The sequence below is a fragment of the Ixodes scapularis genome, unplaced genomic scaffold, assembly GCF_016920785.2.
Source record: "Ixodes scapularis isolate PalLabHiFi unplaced genomic scaffold, ASM1692078v2 PGA_scaffold5__190_contigs__length_132052651, whole genome shotgun sequence".
Lineage (NCBI taxonomy): Eukaryota > Metazoa > Arthropoda > Arachnida > Ixodida > Ixodidae > Ixodes > Ixodes scapularis.
In genome coordinates, this window is record NW_024609880.1 from 4,967,788 (window position 1) to 4,979,795 (window position 12,008).

Consider the following 12,008-nt stretch of genomic DNA (forward strand, 5'->3'; position numbering starts at 1 on the left):
TGTCTGTCGTGGCCTGGCAAATTCACGTGATTCATTAATTTGTCTATCCAAATTTAGCTGAACATTCTATTACAAATTTAATATCGCTCGCTGAGAAGTGCATCACGCATTATGCGCAATTCTTTGGGTCCGCAAAATCAAACATTCAAACGGTAGTAACTCATAGCAGGTGTATACCCCATTTTTCGGGGCCCCGAAGTGTCATCGTCTTAGTAGATTAGACGTCGATCACGAAGGGCCTCGAATGTTTCGTGTCGGCCGGGTGACCAAGCAGGCATTTGTTGAAAGGGCTCCCGAAGCCCGCCACCGCTTCTTCCTGCCAGTTTTTGATGAAATCTTTACTTACTGGTTTACAGAATCCCAAAAGGAATCAACTTGGAATTAATAAGGAACCTGCATTCAGAAAAGACATTGGAACCAAGAAGATACATTTGGGGTCCTAAAGCGTTCGACGAAAGTAGTGGCGGCAAAGGCTGCTAGACTGTAAAAAATGACCGTGAAATAAACAGTCACCTGACCGTGAACGTCACGGGGCGCCCACCGTAAAAAAAAATACGGTATGTTGACAGTGTTTTTCGAGTGAAAAGGGTACGGCGACGGGAGGAAAGAAGTGGAACGAGAGAAGGCACGGCGACAGAAGGAAAGAAGCGGAACGCCCCAAGCGAGGCGCGCTACACACTCTGCACCACGCTCCAGACACACGCACGGCACGCACGTGATGTGTTGGGGGCCTTCTGCGCCTGCGTCGTCGGGCTGCTCTCCAGTTCGCGGCTCGCGCCTTGACCCTCGCCCACAGCCCTCGCCATCGCGCTTCCTTGTTTTCGCACCTTCGCCTGCCTTCGCCACCTTCGCTGCATTCGCGCCGTTCCCACCGTCGGGTCGCCATATTTGTTTCCCGAAGGAAGAAAACAAAGCGAGGAAAGTTTGCGGTAGGGAGCTCGACCGTGGCTACCAAGACGGCTGACGGCGCAGTACCCGAGGCGTTTGGCGGGCCCGATAGTAAACGAACATAACGTGAGTATCATTTTGAAAATGAATGTGGCAAGCACGATCCGATTCTGAGGAAATTAATGCCCGTGGCCGGCAAGATCGAGAAAGAGCCGACACCGACAAACCGGCAGCACGTGCGTTGACGGAGTGCGTCGCTGGCCGGCTGGCGATCGTCGTTCGCGCTCCTTTTCGGGAAGGGAGCACAAGCGGTTGAGAGCCAGCCAAAGATAGCTTCAGATTAATACTGCACATTCTCGCGATTTGTCGGTCTTCGCTCTTTTCTCTCGCTTTAGTGAGGCGACGGCTTGAACAACCATGTTTGTTTGCCGTGTTTGTTCAAAGGGGTCAACCACGTTGGTCGAATATGTGCGTCATTATGACAGCCACGAGTTCGGAGCGCGGCAGATTCTATGTATACACGCAACTTGTTGTTTGCAGTTCACTACTTATGTAAAGCTCAGATCTCACATATTACGGTTTCATAAAGGTCAACTGCGTGCGAGTGGACCTCGGCTCGATTTAACGGGTGACGTAAACTTAAACTGCGGCGTGCACGGATGCGTTCGCGAGTGCTGGAATAGGGCTCAGATAGTAACTCATCTTAGCGAGCACATCGACAACGGGCAGTCAGTCAGTTGCCCGTATTTTAGCTGTGACAAGTCGTTCACTGCGAAACCTACGTTTGCGTCTCACCTATCAAGTGTAAAATCAGCCCAACAAGCGAGCGGTTCTTCGGAGCAACAGGCAAGCGCCTTAGGCGCAACCAGTTCTTCAGGGCAACAGGCAAACGTGTTAGTTGCGACCGGTTGTCAGAGCAGCGCTTCTCCAAAAGATGCAAGCATGGAGGATGCTAACTCTCGAGGTGGCACCCCTCAGTTTTCACCATCTCCAAGTGAGTTAAAAGAGTGTGTCGAGTATGATCTGGCTCTCTTTTACCTAAAGCTAGAATCTAAGTACTGCTTACCTGCTTCCACAGTTCAGCATTTGTGGCAAGAAATCGAAAACCTGCATGGCTCGAGTAAGCAGTGCATGTTTAAAGCCTTGCATGACAAGTTGGATGAACGCCAGGGGTGGCTGATGCTAAAGAAATTGTTGCGGATGCAAACAGCCACGATGTATTCAGCAGTCTGAATGCTACCGTGTTCAATAGTGAACACAAAAGAAGAGCCTACTTTAAACAAAAGTTTTCATTTGTCCAGCCAGTGCAGATTTATCTTGGGCGTGATGGAAACAAGAGTGGTCGCTCATTTCAATATGTGCCGGTACTGGAAAGCTTAAAAAGCCTACTGCAGAATGGTTCGCTTGCTGACTGCATTTTTAACACGTCTTTAGATGACAGGGACGCGAGCTACATGCAAGACATATCAGACAGACGGTTCAGCCTACAAATCAAATCCTCTCTTTAGTACTGGGCTGCCAACATTTAAGCTACTGCTGTATCAGGACGCTTTTGAGGTTGTGAATCCTTTGGGATCCGCAAGGAAGAAGCATACTATTTACTATTTTCTCATTTTTAAAACTTTTGTAGGGGATGATCTGTGGACTGCCCACGAGTACGCACTCAGCATTGATGGCAGGCTCATGGTTCAGAAGATACCAGACGTCCCTACGGCATGGGCTGCACTCTTCGCGACTCACTATTGCTTTAACATCTGCTACGCTGAAGGCGTGTCATCGACCCTTGAGTTCCTTCAGAGGTAATTTCCTGTTCTGTGAATTCCGTATATGTATGTGGATGCCTAGTAGGACTCCATACTTTTTATCGATATCATTTCCAGGCTTATTGTTCTTATTGAAATAAAGCAAACACCTTGCACATTTACTGTCATGAAAGACATGAAGCCACAGTTGGTACCTTCCTTCTCATTTGTTAAATAGAAGAGCACATATCTCGCTGATTGGAAAGCTGTCCCAATTGCTTCCGCCAGCTCCAAACAACTATTGAGGAGTTTCAGCGAATATAGGGGGCGCTCCGATCTTTCCAACATGGCGGACAAGAGGGGGATAGATTTGCGACGCCCGTAGACCGGCAGCGTATGAATAGAACAAAGCGTGTCGTTCTCTGTTTGTTGCCGCGTGCAAGACGATCATCATTTCAACCAAGACCTACCGTGATGCTACAGATGAAGTGTTCAAGCCAGTCGAAGGCAAGAAATCTTGTCATAGTCAAGATATGTGTGCAAGTGTTCGACGTGAGCTCTCAGGCTGGTGCAGCTGTCATCAAGTTGAACCGAATGTACGCGGGTCCAAAGAAAGGTACTTATCAACAATGTTCGCGCGTTGAAACTATGACGCGTACTTTATCTAAAACTAAACTTATCGGTCTGCGGCTAAAAACATTTTCGTTGACGTTGCTTAGATGATGTAACCATTCAGGCCTCGCATTAACAGGTGTTGGGAACTCTTCGGTTGTTCTAATTAATTGTGCTAAAAAGCGGTTGGATGGAAAGTATAACAACTACAGCATACAAGGGACGATTGAGGTCTTTATCCTGCGTTCTATGTATCGAAACATTGGTATCCTTGGTGTTATATTGCGATCAGCTGGTCGCCGATCGTCCTGTTTTTACGCATAATGTAAACAAGCCCCGGAAGCGCCAATCTCATTTCGATGTGCTTGTGCACCCCTTACAAGCCTCGTTTTGGCTCTTGTGGAAAGCTTTATTGTAATAGCAATAGTCTCTTCGGTCATTCGAGTTGTATGTGCCACGGTGGTATCTGCTGTGTGTGATCTGCTGACATACAAATCTATTAAATGCGAGGAGGAGAACGAAGGTAAAGCTTTTTAACTGTTTTCTTTTAACAGAACAGGGCAAAGCTTCTAAAACAAGAGCAACCTAAGCTGATATTTGGGTGTGCTCAAGAATGAATTGCAAAAGGTGCTTATACTAAGTGGTAGATGTATGCAGTTGATTTTCTGTTTGCTTCTGCATTGTAAATTGGAAGATATGCATCAGCAGAAGACATGTGTCCTTTTCAAAATGTCTTTTATTAGGGCAAATAGGTTTTCATACACAACCGAAAAGTTCGCAACACCATTTAATTCGAGGCCCGAATGGTTACATGATCCAAGCAACGTCAACGAAAATGTTTGTAGCCGCAGACCGATAAATTTAGGTTTAGACAAGTATGCGTCATAGTTTCAGCCTGAAACACGCAACATTGTTGACATGAAACCTCTCTTGATGACAACTGCACCAACGTGAGAGAGCCCACATCATCGAACACTTGCACACATATCTTGACTATGGTATGCCAAGATTTCTTGCTTGAAGTGAAGATCATCTCGCTACGACTAGCTACGACCACCCACCGCAGTGATGCAGGCATCGAAGGGGCGCAACGCAGTCAGTCGCCGTCGCCGGACACTGCTCGTTTGGCATTCGCGGCTTTCCGCCCAGGTGCTTCGTTTGTACTTGGCACCGAGTGTTATTTTCTGTGCTTGTGTGTGCTCAGTGGCTGGATATGGGCCTCAAGAGCAGTTCTTCAGGCTCAATAGCATTCGCCGAAGAACGTCTCAAGAAAATGCCACCCAGGAAAAAAAGCACGAAGACGCAACGCACCAGCTTGGCGGACTATGCACTGGGCGCGGAAATCGGGCCCATCGAATTATACACCAAATGCAAACTATCTAAACAACACAAAAACATTTTTAAGCTCAAATTGGCTTCTGCGGACTTTTTGCCTGGACACTGGTGCCCATTATTATGCATTGTATATTCACTGCTGTTTGTTGTGGCTTGAGAGTGCCTTTCTGTAATGATGCAGAGGGGTCCACTGAACCTTGAAATAAAGATATTTAAGCACATCTACATGCAATGTCCCTTGAAGCCAGATAGTCAGGGAAAAGGTGTGCCATTACCTAATTTGCCAACAGCACACCAATGGTCACGATCAAAACTCGCCGAGTCAATGGGCAGTTTTCCACCAAAATATTTATTGCCGAGTAATCACCAATTTGGTCCATCAAAGTCTTGAGCCTATAGCCTGTAGCACATCCATTCTGAATCTGCAAAGCTTATGCTGTAGACATGCATCATCACATGAGCATGTTTCTTATCAATCTTAAACGTAAAACGCTAGTTATGCAACGACATTCCCATATCATCACATTCTTAGCAAATTGAATGGTCCCACCTGTCACACTGTTAGCTTTGGAAGTAAACCAATTCACAATACCACCAGTAGCGTACATTGTGCCAAGCATATTAGTGCCACATGTGGCACTAAAATGTCCTAACTAGGGAAGCAAACTTAATCGATCGTGTTGATTAAAGCACTCAAGTACGGGCGAAATTATCAATCAAAGAAGGTCACTCGAAAGGAAAGTTTTCTCGCTGAGCGAATATGACTTTTTATTGGGCGTTCCGCAATGTAAGGCCGAAGACATTCACCCCGTGATCGGTACAGGAGCATTTTCAATCGGTCGTGCGTGATAAAAACAACAACAAAAACAAAGGTGGATTAGAAACGCTATAGATGCGCCTTTGCACGGAGTACTTACACTCAAAATCGTGTCAACATAAAGCGACTATGGCCCACCTTGCTAGCAGCAATCTTAAAAATTTATCCGTGTAGTCGTCGCACCCATGCACCATATACGGCTCTGCCATGCACCAACCGAAAGCGTTGCTGCAAGCCCCTCCGCCGTCAACTTTGAGTCGCTGTCGAGTCTGAAGAACTTTGCTCTATGAGGTCCATATCCAGCCACTGAGCACATACACAAGCGCAGGGAATAATACTCGGTTCCAAGTACAAGTGAAGAACCCGGGTCGAAAAGCCCTGAATGCCCAACGACCGGCGTCGGGCGACGGCGACTGACTGCGTAGTACACAGGTTGCGCTCCTTCGACGCCTGCATCGCTGCGGCGGGTGGTCGTAGCTAGTCGTAGCAGTTCGTGTGATCTCCGTTGCTCGTACCGGAACACTAGAGCCGCGTAATATTCTTGCTGTCGAAGTTTATCAGCCTACGTTCGCGACCAACGCGTTTACACAAAGCCAACGCCCAGCGAACCTATCCCCCACGTTCTCATTCAGCGACCGGCCGCCAGGGTGGTGACACCGTCGCTGAAACTCCTCAATAGCTCCCACATCCTGCACCGATGCTGTACTTTTTATTGAAATTGCACCCGAGCAGAGTCCACAGATCGAGTGCATGCGTTTCGCCGCAAGGCACTGCACATGCAAGATTGAGGCAGGTGAATAAAAACCCTTATCTGCTCTCGCAGTCAATCAAACAGCTTCAATTGCATGTATGCATAGGCCAGTGGTCTTGGTGTTTCATCAGGCAGCTGGACTGCATTGTAATAACAAAGCTGAGAAATCAATTTTAGGGAAACATTTAAGCACAAAGCTAACACTGCCTCAACATGGCATGTAAAGGTGAAATAAACAAGAAAATAAAAAATAGAGCTTATCTTTCAAACTGATTTGCCCCTTCTGACCATTACATGTCATTTTAACGTGCCCATCTACAACGAAACAACTCCAGCAATATTGCATATTTTGATATGCTCCCGCTTCTCACTGTAGCGTTTTTGTATACAAGCTTAGTGTTTGGTCCCACCTGTTATAACTTGTGGGTACTCAGGTTAGGAGAGCTGCAATAGGGGGGCATGAAGAGATGCATGCGGCTCACGAGCCGCAGTTTGGCCCCTCCTGATATTCTCTTTACTAAATATTTGACTTTCTTCTAGTCTCCCCCTTCGGTCATGTATACATATGTGACACATATGACTAAATTGACTAACTTTTCAGGTTACCAACTTGGATGAAATGTTTCTTTTATGGCACTGATGCTTATTGCAGAGGTTTCCTGAGCATGAACCCTGACCGTGGCACCAGAGCCAAGCGCTCCAAGTCAGAAGTGAACAAGAAAGTACTTAACCTGGTCAAGAAAATAGCAGAGCTGGAGTGGAATGTGTGAGGCTGTAAGTATGATTCACTACAGTGTTTACTTAATAAATGGGAAGTGAACATGAGACTCATTTTGAAGAGAAGCAGAAGAAAGTGAAATAATTCAATGAGCGTAAGAGTCCACTGTCACTAGAGAGGAAGAATAATTCTCAGAGATAGAGAGATGCAGGGATACATTTGCCACTAACGAAGAGTATGTGAAGGTTTTGTAACAGACCACTGTCTTAGCAAACTACAAGCATTACTCACTGGTATTGTGTGTTTGTCTGCCAGTGATGAATTTACAAAAAAAATGTTTTCACTTTGTTTTTTGCAAAAAAAAAAAAATTGAATTCGGCGCTTGATTAGTACTTCTCGTGAGTCGGCACTTTTATCAAATTATCTCTGCTGGATAGCAAAACAATGATATCACACAGCTTATTTTAGAGCAAAATTTCTGGCTGTAGACAGGACCTGGAAAGGTTAGTTCGTGAAATATTGAAGGCAATTTTGCAACTGTTACCCGTCTGGGAGGGGATGTGATGAAGTAGTTTACAATAATGGTTCTCCATTGAGTCTGGCGAATGAGTGTATAATCTACGAAACGTTTGGGTAAAGTTGCATGAATTCTTTAATGCTGTGAAAAGGGGATGTCAGGTTTCAACAAATAATGTGTTTTGCCAGTCGAGTTTCATGGCAAAGGTCAGTGACTAACACTCTGGACAGACTGACATGTCGCACTGACAGATGCAAATAGCAAATAAATGGTGGTCACTTAGCCATGATCCATGGCATCTAGTCACCATTGTTCCAAAATAATTTGATGGCCTAGTTAATAAACATAGGACACCAAACTAGTGCAAAAGACTCCTTAATTTTTATTTTTATTTTTCTTTTCATTAGTTTATCACTTAAGACTTTTCCTTATTATTTTTATAATCTTTTTGTGATACATTTTTTTGTGCTTTTACTTTTTCTTTATTGTATTTTTTTTTTCTTCCTGTTATTTTAGCGCCAATGTTGTCTTTGTCTTCCTCTTTCCTCTCATAAAATGTCAGGTGTAAGTAGTGCTTTGTCCTGTCTCATTCTTTCTGTGTTTGTCTTTTGCGCTGATTTTGTGCATCATTGTTTGCAGAGTCCCACCCAGCTTGTCACCATTGTGGGAATAATGGGATCACATAACGATCACCAGTGTGTGGTCACCTGACCATACTGCAAATAGTGAATCGGTCATAGTCAGATGGTCACATAACCACACACACCGTGCATCTGAGTGAGCCCAACACATTCTGACCTTTCATAGCTTTTGGGAGCATAATCAAGCTTGCCTAAATTTTTTCTTACATTGTTGTGATACTGCTCATGCCTACATTTCACCACACATTACTTCATCCCATTATTATAGAAAGCAGTGAATAAGACCCTGCTTCATGGCTGGACCATCAGAGTGGGCTTGAGCAAATAATCAAAATTTATTGCTGCTCTGGACAATATACTATTCAATTTTACTTTTGTAAAATTGATGCTGTGCTTTCAAGTTTGGGAATTTTTGGCATTATGTGTGGTCTGTCCAATCTAGTTAGCCACCACCGTTGGGCGCACTCTTAACCATACACTTGTGCACCACAAAGAGGTGGTACCCACAGGTTTCACACTGATTCTGCATATCTCGTCTTGCTGTAGCAGAGGCGCATGCTTGGGAAGGAAAGTTGTCATTTAAACATATGGTCCAAATGTCTTTGAATAGACAGGGAAGTTGAGAAATGATAATCTGAAAATTCTAAGTTGGTGTAAGATTTCAAAAACCAAGTTGTTTGCTAGTACCGGGTCTCCTAAAAAGTTCACGCACTAACATGGCCCACAAATTTGAACATGTATATTATTTAGTGCATGGATTAAATGATGGAGATGTTAGTATTGTTGATAACAGTGTGGACATATCAAGTAGTAATATTTCTAGAACGGATATATCACTAGTTAAATTTACTTGTTAGAATAAACATAAAAATCTTTGTTAAATGCAATTGTTGTGAATAACTATATTACAGAATTTTTGTCCCTGAACTTGACACTAGTGGTAACACAGGGGTGGGAAAGGAAAGCAGGCATTGTCTTCTAGTTTTGAAAGGCAGACAGATGTATCTTAATGTAGTATTCACGACAGAATGAATAGGAAGTGTGCTTTCGAAATCCAAAACTTCCTTTTGTTGCTTGAAAATATATTTTTGGCTGGCCCAGAAGGTGCTCCGAAATTACTCTGACCGTTTACATCACATCAGCACTAGCTTGGAGTTACTTTCCTTGATTTTTTCAGTCTGTGGTTTTCTACTCATTCTGTTCTGTTTGAATATGTCTGTTGAAGGTCGGTCATCCTGTGTGGGAACGAGGCATGCAACATGGGGCTCGGGCTCATTCAACACAAGGTCTTGGCACCTGGAAGATTTCAGCAGCCATAAGCAATGGCACTTGGGTCTAAATTTGGTGAGTATGATAATGATCGAACATCCAGCTGCTTGTGTGAAAAAAAAATGGGGGGGGACACTTATGCTCGGCCTTAATGTATGACACGACAGCGGGAGGGCAGGGGGTGGAGGAGGAGAGGGGAGGTGGGGGCAAGGGCAGGGAGGGCAGCAGTGGGGAGGCGGAATCCTATGATCCCTTGCATGCACAAGGGATCGTGGCGCAAAACATTGAGGGGTTTTCTCAACATGCCGACGCTGGACGCCGGTTCTTTTGTTGCATTAACACTATTGGGTTGAAACATAACTTACCTAGGCTCACTTAAAACTCAAGCATAGCTTTACTACGCTGCCTATAATTACATGAAAAAATGTCTATGTGATGCTAGAAATGAGACATGGTTAGCATGCAGTCATATATTTTAAGAGAAATGATGCCACACTAGGTATAGTGCATCTTATACATGGCAAATATAGGTCGATGAAATGAGAAGCATGTAAGTGGCAGCTGCATCACAAGCTGTCCATGTTTATTTTGGATGTCATCTCAAATTGAAGTGCTGAGCACACTGCTTTAACCATTTGTTTATCTGAAGTGACACTAGGCACAATGCGCAAAGATTCTATTGCCAGCTACGCCTGACGTGCCTGACGTTCGCAGCTTGCCCTGATGCAACCGGCCACGACTATTCATATCTCTTATGGTGTGAACATGTCAGAGAAAGATTAATGATGCCCTTTTCATTAGTGCACGGTGGCAAGAGAATTGCAGCTCTGGTGGTGGGGAGAGACTAGTTCTACGTTAGTGCCAACAACAGTCAACCAGCTTAACTAGACGAAGAGGAGGAGTTAATTTCTATGTGTGCTGCTTAATTAATGTCAACCCCTGATTTTGAGAACAAACTCACTCAGCTCTTAAGTTGAAAAATGTCTAGTATGTGAATAGTAGGCTTTCCCATAAAATAGCTGTATTTTTGTACAGCACTCTCTGCCAAACTTGGTGCATATCCTCTCATTCGTTAGCCCAGGTATATAGGGGCTGTGCTGGAATACTGAAATGGTATTCGAGAAAACCAGAATACATGTACCACATGGCTAATATATAGCTACTGAGATATAATGAAGTTTGATTTGATTAGGAGAAGCTAAGCTAGAGGAGGGGGGGGGGGGGGTTCAGTTGTCACGTAAAGCTTCTTTCAAACATTGTAAACAATATCAGCATCATTAGTTTCTTTGCACAGTGAATAAAGCGTGGCTAACATTATACAACATATCTGTTAAATTGCTTCTATTTTGGCACATTTATATATGTTATTTTGAGAAAATTAGCGCAAATACAAGGAAGGAAGAACGTTGGGACAGGAAAGAGCGCTTGATGCAGCGGGTCGCTGCATCAATGTTAGATTGAGAGAGCATGACCTCTCACTGAAAGCCTCTCCATCTGGACATCTTGCGGTGCATGTTCGTGACTGTCATTGTACCCCTTTGTTTAATCAGACGAAGGTGTTAAAACATCTCAATGACAAAAGAGCTAGAGAAATCTATGAAGCATACAAGATCAAGAAAGAAGAAAGCAAATGTGTTAGTGCCCCGTCAGTCTTCCTTTCAGAGAAAGAGCTGAGATACCTCGACACGTGCCCCTGATATTTGCGTCCTGCTGCTTGGTTACCGGCAACAGTGTCGCCACTTCATGCTGGAAGAATTTGCCGGTGTCCCGTGTGTGTGTGTGTGCGGCTACTACAAGTGACTCATGTGTGACCAATAGATCTGCGGGATGGTCACCGGCAGCAGTTCGCCTCTTCATGCTCGCAAAGGGTTTGCCGGTGTCTCGTGTGTGTGCTGCTAGTGCTGCTGCCTGCGCATTTGCCGATGCGATTCTGCAGATCTGCCTTTATTTTATTTTATTCTATTTTATTATTTTATTAATTTAATTTGTATTTTCACCTTAATTATTTTCGCTCTCTGTATCACTTCTTTTTTGTCAGTACTTTGTTCCCCTCTCCGGGTTTGTTTTCTTTTTCTTTTTTCACCTTATAATTAAAGCCAGTTGTAAGTAGCGCTCTTTCCTGTCCCAACGTTCTTCCTTCCTTGTATTTGCGCTAATTTTCTCATTATGTTTAGCCAACTAGCCCACCAGATGATTTTATATATGTTATATTGATAACTGGTTTCTTTCTTTTCCAGATCAGAGTGTATATGGACCTGGGTCCTCATCATCCAAGTAAATAAATGTTCTGTTTTTATTTCTATCCTACACATAATTTATGCTGTGTTCTGGCTTAATTGCATTTGCATGTACATACACAACGATCGCATTGCAGACATGAAGACCACACTACAATTACAATAAACAGCATGCCACATATATTACAGGCACAAAATGGCTAACCTAAGGAGACTTCATGACCCATTGTTTGATTCATTGTCTGTTGACCAGTAGTAGGAAGTAAATCGAAGCAGCAAAACATGTGCGGTGAAACGCTAAGCATGTCATACAATGCGGTGGGAAGATTATAAAATCCGACAATGCTTACTTTTGTCGAACTTTGCATACTTTCTGACGTGTTGTACGAAGTGCTAGCGCTTCATTGTGCCAGCATTTTGCACCTTCAATTTACTTCTTACGATGGCCAACTGGCAGTGAATTAAACGGTCAACATTTTTA

The 12,008-nt window shown here is 44.0% G+C and overlaps 1 long non-coding RNA gene across 1 annotated transcript; it reads left to right on the top strand.

Annotated features, from left to right (window-relative positions):
• The first annotated feature begins 878 nt into the window (after window positions 1-878).
• LOC120849955 lies at window positions 879-11,798 on the top strand. The gene is made up of 5 exons (XR_005718025.3): window positions 879-1,014; window positions 2,519-2,687; window positions 6,798-6,919; window positions 9,247-9,365; window positions 11,528-11,798. It is a non-coding gene; the product is annotated as an uncharacterized LOC120849955 (long non-coding RNA).
• Window positions 11,799-12,008: the final 210 nt, after the last annotated feature.